The 12,611-nt window shown below is 38.6% G+C and overlaps 1 protein-coding gene across 5 annotated transcripts in view; it reads left to right on the forward strand.

Moving 5' to 3' along the window:
* CACNB2 (calcium voltage-gated channel auxiliary subunit beta 2) overlaps positions 1 to 12,611 on the forward strand; it is a 421,050-nt gene that overhangs the window by 223,178 nt on the left and 185,261 nt on the right. The window lies entirely within an intron of this gene.

Genomic DNA, 12,611 nt, shown 5'->3' on the forward strand with positions numbered 1-12,611 from the left:
AAGTTCAAAAATGAGAGTCTAATGTTTAAAATATTTAAGCAGAAAGCTTTACCTCGCAAGGATGTGATGTTTGGGCCTTTGGATTTAGTTTAGAACCTTTAAAGTAAAGAGCATATTATTACTAGTCCCCTTCCTGGGAAGGCTTTGGGGAAAAAAAGTAAATAATTCTGGAACCCAAATGTGAATTGTATCATGTAAAATTCATAAGGTTACAGATATCTGTGCAATAGGTTACGAAAATATCATTATAGAATCAATGAAGTACAGCTTGTCGAAAAATTCTTTCTAGGTTACTGCTTTTGTTTCTAATTGTGCCAACCTGTGCTATATTTAATTTCACAGAGGGGGAAAAAATACTTGCAAAGAAATACCTGTAGTTTTTAAATCATTTGTTTTGGGTTGGAGCATACAGAAGCGTGGCACAGGCAGTAAGATGCTTTGCTTAACCTACTGGATTTCCATGATCTTTTATTATGCTTCATTTTATTTTTTTAAATTGATTTTAGTGACATACAGCTGATTTGCAGTGTTGTGTTAATTTCTGCTTTAGAGCCAAGCCAGTTTTATATATATATATATATATATATACACACACATATATATATACACACACACATATATATATACACACACACAGAGTTTTATGTATATATACACACACAGACACATTCTTTTCATATGCTTTTCCATTATGGTTTATCACAGGATGCTGAATATAGTACCCTCTGCTCTACAGTAGGACCTTGTTGTTTATCCATTATATACATATATGTATATATAAAATGTATTTCACTTGAAATTTTCCAGAGATGCAGTTTTCCTTGCTTGTGTTGACTCTCATTACACTTTGTGCACGTCGGTTATATTTCTTAGGCTCTGGCGTGGCTGGCAATGTGTACACTAATCATAAAGGATTTCTAGGTGTTGGATACTTCACATGTTTTTTAGTTTTTCAAGTACCACCCATGTTTAGTTCAGATTGTTCAATACCTGTTTGTTTTAAAAGACATCTGGAATCATCATTTTCCATAAACTTGCCTGCTTTTTAAGAACATTGTCAGACACTCAAAGCTGCTAAAGTAGTAGTTTCTGCTGAGGAATTCTGTTATAAATTCAAAAATTATAATCTATAACCCAAACTGCCAAGCATCAAAACTGCCAGATCTATTCCACTGATCATTTTCAATGTTTTCATCCATGAAATTGGGTGCAAAAAAATATATCGTTTTTAAAATTGGAATGTCAGTCTGTGTGATGCTAGAATAATTACTTGAATAATTTATCTGTTAATCTCATCTCTATCTTGAAGTCTTATGGAGAATCTGCACAAGCATGTTTACCCTTTTAAGATGCTTCCTCTCTCCCAATCCTAGAGTTTTATTTCCTAATGCCTAGTCACTCCTCATTTTAACTAACACTTATGTTTGAATAGGGCTGATAAATACATGGATTTTTGTTTTAATGGTTAAAGATTTAAAATAAATCTTTACAAAGATTTTAGAGGATTAAGAGGTATTAACTTCCAATTACAAAATAAATAAGTCACAGGGATATGATAGCACAGGGAATTTAGTCAATATTTTATAATAACTTTGTATGATGTGTAATATATAAATATATTGAATCACTGTGTTGTGCAGTTGAAATTAGTATAGTATTTTAAGTTAACTATATTTGAATAAGATCTTCCCAGGTGGCTCAGCGATAAAGACTCTGCCTACCAAAGCAGGGGGCACGGGTTTGATCCCTGGGTCAGTAGAATCCCCTGAGGAGGAAATGGCAACCCACTCCAGTATTCTTGCCTCGGAAATCCCATGGACAGAGGAGCCTGGTGGGCTACAGTCCATGGGGCGCCAAGAGTTGGACATAACTTAGTGACTAAACAAAACTTGAATAAATAAAGACTTTATTCTGTTCCCATTTAACACTTTCATCTAGTCATTCCCAAAGTTCCCCAATGACAGTAACTTTTCTTTCAATTCATACAATAAAATAAATGGGAGAGGACTAAATATATGTATATGATATGTATTATAGAATAATTTTTTAGGATGTTGAATAATTTTTTAGAATGTTCCAAAAGCACATTTGGAAATTATACGTTTTATACTCACCTTGCATTAAAATAAAATGAGTAAACCAGTGCAGTTTGGTAGAGGTAATTACTTTTTCATTGCCAAGGGCAAAAAAATATGCCTCTGACTAGTATTAAGTATACTTTTTATCTCTATGAATTCTGCTATTATTGCATTGTCAGTTTCTTTAACATAATATCCTTTATGACAGCAACATGTGCCATTATTTTTAGACCAAGATAGTCACTCCCTCTGTCTCCTTTCCTTCCTCCAAATAAAAATGATCTCTCAGATTTGTATAGGTCTTTCCATTTATTCAGTTCTGTTACCCGTGATTTCAGCTTTATCTGACTATGATGAAGAGCAAGTGTTTAGAACTCTGCTCAATACTCTGTAATGACATACATGAGAAAAGAATCTAAAAAAGATATATATATATGTATAAATTATTCACTTTACTGTACACCTGAAACTAATATAACATTGTTCATCAACTCAGCTCCATTGTAACATGAAAATAAATTGGAAGGATTAAAATGAAAAAGAGCAAATGTTTGTATACAGTGAGACCTGATTTTGGATACTACAGTATCCCCTTAATAACTCTGTGATGTGGCAAGTTTTTTTAATCTTCTCTAAGCCTTGGTTTCATTATCTGTAAAAAAAAAAAAAATAGGTATAATAATATCTGTGTTTCTAGATATTTGTAAGATCTTTTTTTTAATCCCAGTACATATAGACTGTTTAGCATAGCACCTACCCTTATTAAGGAAATGCACATACTCACCTACATTTTCTTCAGTGGCTAATAATAAAAGAATTTAGCTCTGAGATCCTAAAATATGGTATCAGGAGAGTCAGCAAGGGAAAGTTATGAGTTGTTTCTTGTTTGCATGTTAGAAGAAAGATAGAAAGATTAAAGTAAATAACAACACTGTGAAATGAGACTCCTAAGTGGATCCAGTACCAGGGGGCAAAGAGGCTAAGTATAAAGCCTCCCAAACTATATGCATATATTTGAGTCCATGTATAATATATGTCAACATCTCCTAGCATTGGAAGATTCTCCAAGTGATGTTCAACTTCCTAATGGTTCAATAACCAGAGCTCCTGAATGGAAATAAGCCCATGAGAATAAAAAAATATATTGGAGAATAAATATTCCAAGAAGTCTCATAATTTTTGAACTTTTACTTTATCTTTTTATTTACCGTTTTACTGTTAAGCACTTTTGACGGGGGAAAGGAGCTCTTGTATTCCCATATATTATAAAACTAACAGTGATCTAAGGGTACAGATTTCTGCACCATTTTTCAGGTATAATTTGTATTTAAATGAATGTATAATGTCAGAAAGTCATGGAGGCTAGTATTTGTAAGGATTCTTTAAAGCAGCAGTCCTCAGGGACTGCTGAAGGAAACGAGGGACTGGTTTCATGGAAGAGAATTTTTCCATGGACTTTGAGGGAAGAGGATGTGATGGTTTGGGATTGATTCTCATAAGGAGCATGCAACCTAGCTCCATCACATGCACCGTTCGCAGTAGAATTTGAGCTCCTAGGAGAATCTATTTTTCTTGAAGCGCTCTCTAGTCTTTCCCATTCTCTTGTTTTCCTCTATTTCTTTGCATTGCACTGATTCGTTGCACTGATCTGATAGAAGGCAGAGCTCAGGAGGTAATGTGAGCGATGGAGAGCAGCTGTAAATACAGAGGAGTTTCACTCACTTGCCTGCTTCTCATCTCCTGCTGTGTAGCCTGGTTCCTAACAGGCAAGTACCAATCCCTGATCTGGGGTCAGGAAACGCCCCCACCCCCGGTTTTAAGGATGAACACAAGAATATATGGTTTGTCACCTAGATATGCTAGGATGTTTGATCGCATCTTACCCCCATAAAATAATATGTGAAAATAAAAATTTTCTGCAATCCTAAAGAGATTTGCCACGTTACTTTTATTGTTAAAACTGAAAACCCTTAAAAGAGAGCTTTCCATGTCAAAGTAATTAGAAGTTATTAGAATTAAAAATAGAAGAAATATTAAAGGAAATGTGCATAGGAACATGCCAGAATCTCACTGCTTTGGGTCAAATATTTTTCTTCTGGCAAATCACATCCCATTCCTTTTCCACAAGCATACATACTTTTTTAGTTGGAGGTACGGTACAGACTGCAGGATTCTGCCTTTTGCCTTCAGCTGTACTTTCTAATCATTTTTGGGATGGGAAGCACTGCACTAGGTCCCTTGAGTTTTGTCTAGTCGGAACGCGTGTGTCTGTCTAGTTGCAGTGTGTAGCCTAGGGGCTTGTGGGGTCTTAGCTCTCCAACCAGGGGTTGAACCCATGTCCCCTACATTGGAAGGTGGATTCTCAGCCACTGGACCACCAGGGAAGTCCCTGTAATCACTTTTTAATCACATAGTGATACAGCATTGTGTGGACTTATTAATGCCTTAACTCTTGCAAATAGAGTGGTCAATGATTGTTAGTTAATTTTAGTTAATTCCATAATTTCTCTTTTATAGATAAACAAATCTGTCACACCAATTTTGAGCATATGGTTTTCAGCAAATAACTTCTCTGAGATAAATTCTCAGATGTGGCATTATTTGCACAGTGAGTGGGTTTGAATGTTCTTATGTCTCTGGCTATAATCATTCTTTTCAAAATGATTATATCAGTCGACGGTGAAAGCATAATATTATTAATATGCTAATTTTGCTACCGTACACCCCACATTAGGTGTTAATAATTGCCCTCAAATGTAAATAATTGTATAGCATATCACTTTAATTTCTGTTTAGGAGACTAACTAGCAAAGGTATATATTAATCAGAAATTTGTATATTCTTTGCATCTCTGTGTAAATTATTTTATTAGATTTCCTGTGTTTAGATTGCAGTATCAATTTTATTTGTTTCATAGTAAGAGTAGCTCTGTAAAGAATAAACTGTTGGTTTTTCCCTATCCAGTCTCACCAATCAAAATATTTCCTCTCATAAAAGCTAATCGGATATTTATATTGTGAGACCCTCCTCATATCACTGAAGGATAGATTAGTGCCAGGCAATAGGGTATTAATTTCATTAGAAATTGGCACTAGGCCAGTCAAAGGATTAAAACTTCATTTTGGAAAGTAGAATACAAAGCTTTTGACTTTATTCAGATACCTTATTTTGTGCAGCAGTCAAAAGCTAGTGGACAAATAAGAAAATGACAACATCTGACTCAAGTTGCAGTTCATATGAAAAGTGTATTCTGTCTCACCTTGAGGGTCATAGATTTTGCATGTAGGACAGCAAGTCCAATAGATTGTCAAGTTGTTGATTTTGTTGACTTAGAGGAAAATGCACAACATAAGAGATGAGAGTTCAGGTTTTATTTGGGGACCTTACTGAGAACTGTAGCCTGGGAGACAGCTTCTCAGTAGCTCTGAGGAAACTACTCTGAAGAGATACGGGAGAAGCTGGTTTCTATATGATTTTTGGCTTGAGGATACAGGCAGTTAAGAATACTTCTTGCTGAAAGATTACTTCTGGTCACAAAGAACGGGGATCACCAGATAATGACTTTAGCACTTTACTCTGTATGGGAAGATGCAAGAGTCTGGGTTCAATAAAATTCTTCCCGAAATATGTGTGTGTTAGTTGATCAGTCGTGTCCAACTCTTTGCGACCCCATGGACTGTAGCCCACCAGACTCCTCTGTTCGTGGGGTTTCTCAGGCAAGGATACTGGAGTGGTTTACCATTTCCTCCTCCAGGGGAACTTGCCAACCCAGAGATGGAACCTCTGTTCCTGGGATTTCCTAGGCAAGAGTACTGGAGTGCATTGCCATTTCCTCCTGCAGGGGATCTTCCTGATCCAAGGATCTAACCTGGTCTCGTGCATTCAGGCAGATTCTTTACCATCTGAGCCACCAGGGAATCCCCATGCATCTAACTATCCAAGGGGCTTGTTTCTCCGAAGCACCTGGGGCCTCGTCCTGTTTCTCAGCAGGAGCTCTTCTCCGGGCGCACCATCAGGCAGCAGCTGCAGCAGCGAATGTCTTGCCAGAACTGGGTGGTAGGCAGAGCCCTTTGTCTTCTGTTTGCACGTCGGAGCTGTCGTGGCTCTAGACCGTGCACCCTTACAGTTTCTGCTTGGCTCCCCCTGCCAGGGGTCATTCAGGGCCTGTATTTCCCTCCCCCCTAGGGTTGGAGAACTGGAATTCTCTGTACGCTTTCCTGGTAAGGGACATGCCATCATCTCAACCTTAATATTATCTGATGTTCTTTGTGAACCTCACAAACATTACTTACATGTCTTTATCTTTTTCTTGAGGTATAGTTGATTTATAATGTTGTATTAATTTCTGCCCTACAACAAAGTGATTCAGCTATACACATGTATACATTGTTTTTTATATTCTTTTCCATTATGGTTTATCCCAGGATATTGAATACAGTTTTATACGTAGTTCCCTGTGCTATGCAGTCGGGCCTTGTTGTTTATCCATTCTATGCGTAAAAGCTTGTGTCTGCTAACCCCAATCTCCCACTCCATCTTGACAACCTACTTTCAGCAACCCCGTCTGTTCTCTGTGTCTGTGAGTCTGTGTGTGTTGCATACCTAAGTTCATTTGTGTCATATTTTAAATTTGTGTTATATTTTAAACATATAAGTGATATCATATGGTATTTCTACCTGACTTATTTCACTTAGTATGATAATCTCTAGTTGTATCCTTTGCTGCAAATGGCATTATTTCATCATTTTTATGGCTGAGTAGTCTATGGGGTCACACAGAGTCAGACACAATTGAAGCGACTTAGCAGCAACAGCAGCAGTATTCCTTTATATATATATATGATATCATATCTTTATTCATTCATCTGTTGATGGACATTTAGGTTGCTTCCATTACGTGGCTATTGTAAATAGTGCTGCTATGAACATAGGGGTGCGTGGATCTTTTTGAATTATAGTTTTGTCAGTTGCTCAGCCATGTTGTACTACTTTGACTCCATGGACTGTAGCCTGCCAGGCTACTTAAATGCCTTTAAATCTCGGTTCAATTATGTAGCAATTTTGTTACCTGTTAGTGGCATTTGAGACATCAGAAAAGAGAAAAATCTGATCCCTTTAATCATATCTAAGATCCTTATTGTGCAAGCATTATGCAAAATAGGTCCACAGTCCAGAAGGTTCCCCACGCTCTGATACCAGTGCCTCCTTTACAAAGTTAGTGTTGTACTATCCTGGGTCTCCTAATCTTCTTAGTTACTCAAAAACAGAAAATGGCTTTGATTTGAGAGTGCAATGGGAAGCTCAATGCACTGAAATGAGAAGAACAAGATTGTTCTTGATGGTAACTCTGGTTTCTTGGTTTGGGAGGAGTTGATTTACATCTCTAGGCTCACTTTATCACCTATAAAATTAAAGTCATCATTCTTATCTCTCCATCTGCTCAACATGAGAGCCTCTGACAGCCCATCAGCAGTGATGCAAAATTCTTAAAGCGTCTCAGAACAGCTGTTTATTTGTTTTGTCTTTCTTTTGAAGGCCTAGCCATTGTTTTTAAAGAATGTGCTTTCAATATCAGTATGTATTCAGTCAAGTATTTTAACCTCGGGTCTCTTTATTTATTTTTTATTTTTTGGCGGGGGGGGGGGGGCGCGGGGGGGCAGTGCCTTTTTGGGTCTCTTCTGTCTTGGTACTAACACAGGTGTTTCCACAGCTTGAAACCTGATGAGCCCAAGATCCTTCCTGGGCTTGAGTCCAGGTTTATGACCGTCTTCATTACTTAGGTTAATAAGCTTTTATTTGGTTGCTAAGTCGTGTCCGACTCTTTTGCGACCCCATAAACTGTAGCCTGCCAGGTTCCTCTGTCCATGGGATTTCCCAATCAGGAATACTGGAATGGATTGCCATTTCCTTTGCCAGGGGATCTTCCTGACCCAGGGATCAAACCTGCCTCTCCTGAATTGGCAGGTGAATTCTTTACCACTGAGCCACCAAGGAAACCCTAATAATAAGCTTCAGTGCTCACTAAAAATGTATACGTGAGTAGAACTTTTCAAGACCCAGGTTCCACATGAGCAAGTTCTGTGCATCCTTCACCACTCTACTTCCAAGGAGTTTACGATAGGGTCCATGGTAGGCTGTGAATAATTAATGCTAATTTGATGTTTGGGGATTTTTTAAAAGAGGTTTCCATGTGCACTCAAATATAGCTGTAAGAAAAAGAAGTAACTTCATGATAGTGACAGAAGTATCAATCACATACAAGTGATGTGTGTTGTGTATGACCCGGGTAAACTTAAACGTGATCTCTATTGTTGGAGAAATTAATATTTATTCAGATAATATAACAAGAGAAAAAATATGTATGCCACGTGCAAATACTGAAGAATAAAGAAATATAGATCTCTAGACTTCACTTTCACTTTTCACTTTCATTCATTGGAGAAGGAAATAGCAACCCACTTCAGTGTTCTTGCCTGGAGAATCCCAGGGACGGGGGAGCCTGGTGGGCTGCCGTCTATGGGGTCGCAGAGTCGGACACGACTGAAGCGACTTAGCAGCAGCAGCAGCAGAATATAAGTAACACAGATGTTTAGAGAATTCTCAGGGTAAAAGATTGGTTGAAAATTCAGAAGTTATCAAATTCAGTACAGCATGACCACCATGGAACAATAAGCTTGTCATCCATCTCTTTAATACAATTTAGCTAAATTATGTGTGTTTTTCACTGTAAGCTAGAATATGAAGATCTGAGATGATTACGTAGCTGAAACTGAGCTCAGTAAAAGTTTCTGTTTTAAAGAGATTTCCAACCTGTTCTGTCTGTTTTGTCTTTCATAGGAAGAGTGGGAATTTACAGGCCATTGTGGAAAGTGTGACAGGATTCAGAGCTCCCTTGAGAGCCATCACTTGACTGCTTCTACATGACTTTTTAAGAGATGTGATACCATAGCTGGAATGGCTCATTGGTGGAAACACTGAGGGTTGTTTGTTTAAAGAGGCCCAGAAAGGACAGTTGTCAGGGAACTCGGTGTTCATAAGAGATACTAAGAAATAATTTGTGTGAATGATAAATGTTCCCCATTCCTGATGCACTGTCTGCTCTTGGGTTGAGAAAGTACATATTTTATGTATGTATTTTGTTTGGGGTTTGTGTTCGTCACTGCACGCAGGCTTTTTCTAATTGCCGTGAGCGGGACTGCTTTCCACCTGCGGTGAGAGGGCTTCTTGCTGCAGTGTCTTCTCTGGTTGTCGAGCACGGGCTTTCGGGCGCAGGCTCAGGAGTTGTGGCGCGTGGGCTCTGTTGCTCTGCGGCATGTGGACTCTTCCCAGACCAGAAATCAAACCTGTGTCCCCTGCATTGGCAGGCAGATTCCTATCCACTGCTCCACCAGGGGCGGAAAATATGTATTTGTTTAATTTCTACAGCCAAATGAGAGTACCTGCCTTCCTGGGACTGTTTTTCATTCTAGCAGCATCCTCTTAGCACTCATATTGCCATTAAAGTAAAAACCATGCTGTAGAAAAGCAGTCAGTCACAAAAGGGCAGATAACTGTATGCTTTCATTTATACGAGGTTCCTGAAATAGATTCATAGAGATACAGAGTGCAAACGGTGGTTGCCAGGAGTTGTGGGAAGTAGAAGATGGGGGGCTGGTGTTTAAGGGGGACAGAGGTTCCATTTGAGATGATGAAAACAGTTCCATAGATGGATGGTTGTGACAGTTGCCTAACACTGTGAATAGACGTAATGCCACTGAATTGTACATTGAAAAATAGCTAAAATGGCAAATTGTATGTTGTGTCTGTTTTAGTACAATTTTTAAAATGCAATTTAGGGACTTCCCTAGTGGTCCAGTGGTTAAGACTTCACCTTCCAACGCAGTGGGAGTGGGTTCTATCCCTGGGTGGGGAGCTAAGATCCCACATGCCCCTGGGCCAAAAAAACAAAACATAAAGCAGAAGCAATATTATGAACAAATTCAATAAAGATTTTTAAAATGGTCCACATCAAAAAACGATCTTTAAAAAAATTTTAAAAACAAAATGTGATTTTTAAAGAAATTTGTTAGTGTGCGTGTATGTTGCATGAAGCCAAATACTTTCTAGGTATTATCTTATTTAGTCTTCATAGCAGCTCAGTGAAGGAGGCACATTGTCATCTCCACAGATGAAGAGTCTTAGCACAGCCAGCAATGTCTCAAGTCTAGGGCCATGCAGAGGATAGTGATGTAAACAGAGATCATAGCCCAGTGGTTAGCCTGCTGCACATGTGCACACGTGCACACCCACGCACATGCACGCTATGCACAGCTTCCTTTTTTTTCCTCCCCCAGATAATTGCACTCTAAGTGCTCAAGCAGTCAACTACTGTTGCCTTCATTTAGGAATAAGGATCCAAGTTCATGGGCTTCTCCTTGACATTTGAGCCTTGAAAGTCCTGTAGCAGGTAAGGCTGCCACCCTCCCCAACCCTCCAGGAGTCAACCAGGCCCTAACAGCCTTTCCAGCAACAAAACCCAAGGCCAGTTGCATCCTGGCTTATTGGGCAGAATCCATGAAAATTACCTAACCAGCTTACTATAAAGATCATCTCAAAATTCACTTGTGTTTCAAAAAACCCTCTCTAAACAAGCCATTTTTTAAAACTTTTTATTTTGTGTTGGAGTGTAGCCAATTAACAATGTTGCAATAGTTTCAGGTGAACAGAGAAAGGGCTCAGCCATACATATATATGTATCCATTCTCCCCCAAACTCCCCTCTCATCCAGGTTGCCACAGAACATTGAGCAGAGTTCCATGTGCTATACCATAGGTCTTTATTTGTTGTCTATTTTAAACAGAGCAGTGTGTACATGTCCATCCCAAACTCCCTAACTATCCCTTCCCCCTGGCAACCTTATATTCGTTTTCTAGTTCTGTGAGTCTTTCTGTTTTGTAAGTTCATTCGTATAATTTCTTTTTAGATTCCAGATATGAAGGATACCATACAATATTTCTCCTTCTCTGTCTGACTTACTTCACTCAGAACGATACTCTCTAGATCCATCCTTGTTGCTGCAAGTGGCATTATTTTGTTCTTTTTAATGGCTGAGTAATGTTCCTCTGGCATATGCACCACGTCTTCTTTATCCATTCCTCTGTCAATGGACATTTAGGTTACTTCCATGTCCTTAAACAAGCCACTTTTAATAACATATTTTTTTTCCTATCTTCTAGACTGGTCTATTGAACATGTTAAAAAAAATTAGCTGTTTTTTCCTCATCTTAATGTCCCAGCTACTTTTCAGGGGAAGAAAAAAGAAAAAAAAAACAGGCACCCAGGCTCATTCCTATAAAGGAATAGATGTAAAAGCCAAATAAGGATATTTTCATACAGAATGCATGTATACCTTTGTTTCTCTTCTTTTTTTCATTGCTAAAATCTGTATTTCTAACCAGATTTCATTTAAGGTGTTTTTTTGGTTCATTTTTGTTTTGACTTGTTTCTTTTGCAATTACTGACTTTGAATCAGGTATATTCTATACCCCATCATTCTGTTGAATTACAGAGTAGAAGACAATTCAGTGATAAAAATTAGTTTTATAAAATTAAGAATAAGATGCTTAGATGAACTGAACAGAGTTAGAGATCTTTGCTGATTCTGCTAAGTATGCTAAGTTGCTTCAGTCGTGTCCGACTCTGTGTAACCCCATAGACGGCAGCCCACCAGGCTCCCCCGTCCATGGGATTCTCCAGGCAAGAACACTGGAGTGGGTTGCTATTTCCTTCTCCAATGCATGAAAGTGAAAAGTGAAAGTGAAGTCGCTCAGTCATGTCCAACTCTTAGTGACCCCATGGACTGCAGCCTCCTCCATCCATGGGATTCTCCAGGCAAGAGTACTGGAGTGGGGTGCCATTGCCTTCTCCTGCTACCTACTAATTGTTGCCTCTTAACATTTCTTTTTTCTTTTTGGCCACAGTGTGGGATGAGGAATCTTAGTTCCCCAACCAGGGATCAAACCTGTGCCCCCTGCAGTGGGAGCATGGATTGTTAAGCACTGAACTGCCAAGGAAGTCCCATCTACCAGTATTTTTTTTTTTTTTTTACTAACTGAAAAACAACAAAGTATAATTTGTGACCCCATGGTGGACTGTACCCTGCACCAGGCTTCCTGTCTATGGGATTTTCTAGGCAAGAGTACTGGAGTGGGTTGCCATTTCCTTCTCCATACCAGTATTTTTTAACTGGGCAAGATGATGAAATTGAAGGCTACATTCAAAGATTTCAGTGTCTTTCAAAATCTTGCTGGGAACACAGGCTATTTCATTGTTCCCATTTTCTACCTTTTTCTTTCTACCATGGAAAACCAGATGGTCCATAGCAGCTGAGAGAAATCATTGCCAACCCAGCATATTTGCATAATTTTCTCTCTGCCCTTAATCTGGAACAAAGGAAACAAAATAACAGGCCACGATAATGAAGTAAATCAAGTTCTTAATTACAGAATTAGGAAACTTTTAACAGTATTTAAGATTCCCTACTCATGTTCCTTT

The sequence above is a fragment of the Capra hircus genome, chromosome 13 (genome assembly GCF_001704415.2).
Source record: "Capra hircus breed San Clemente chromosome 13, ASM170441v1, whole genome shotgun sequence".
Taxonomy (NCBI): domain Eukaryota; kingdom Metazoa; phylum Chordata; class Mammalia; order Artiodactyla; family Bovidae; genus Capra; species Capra hircus.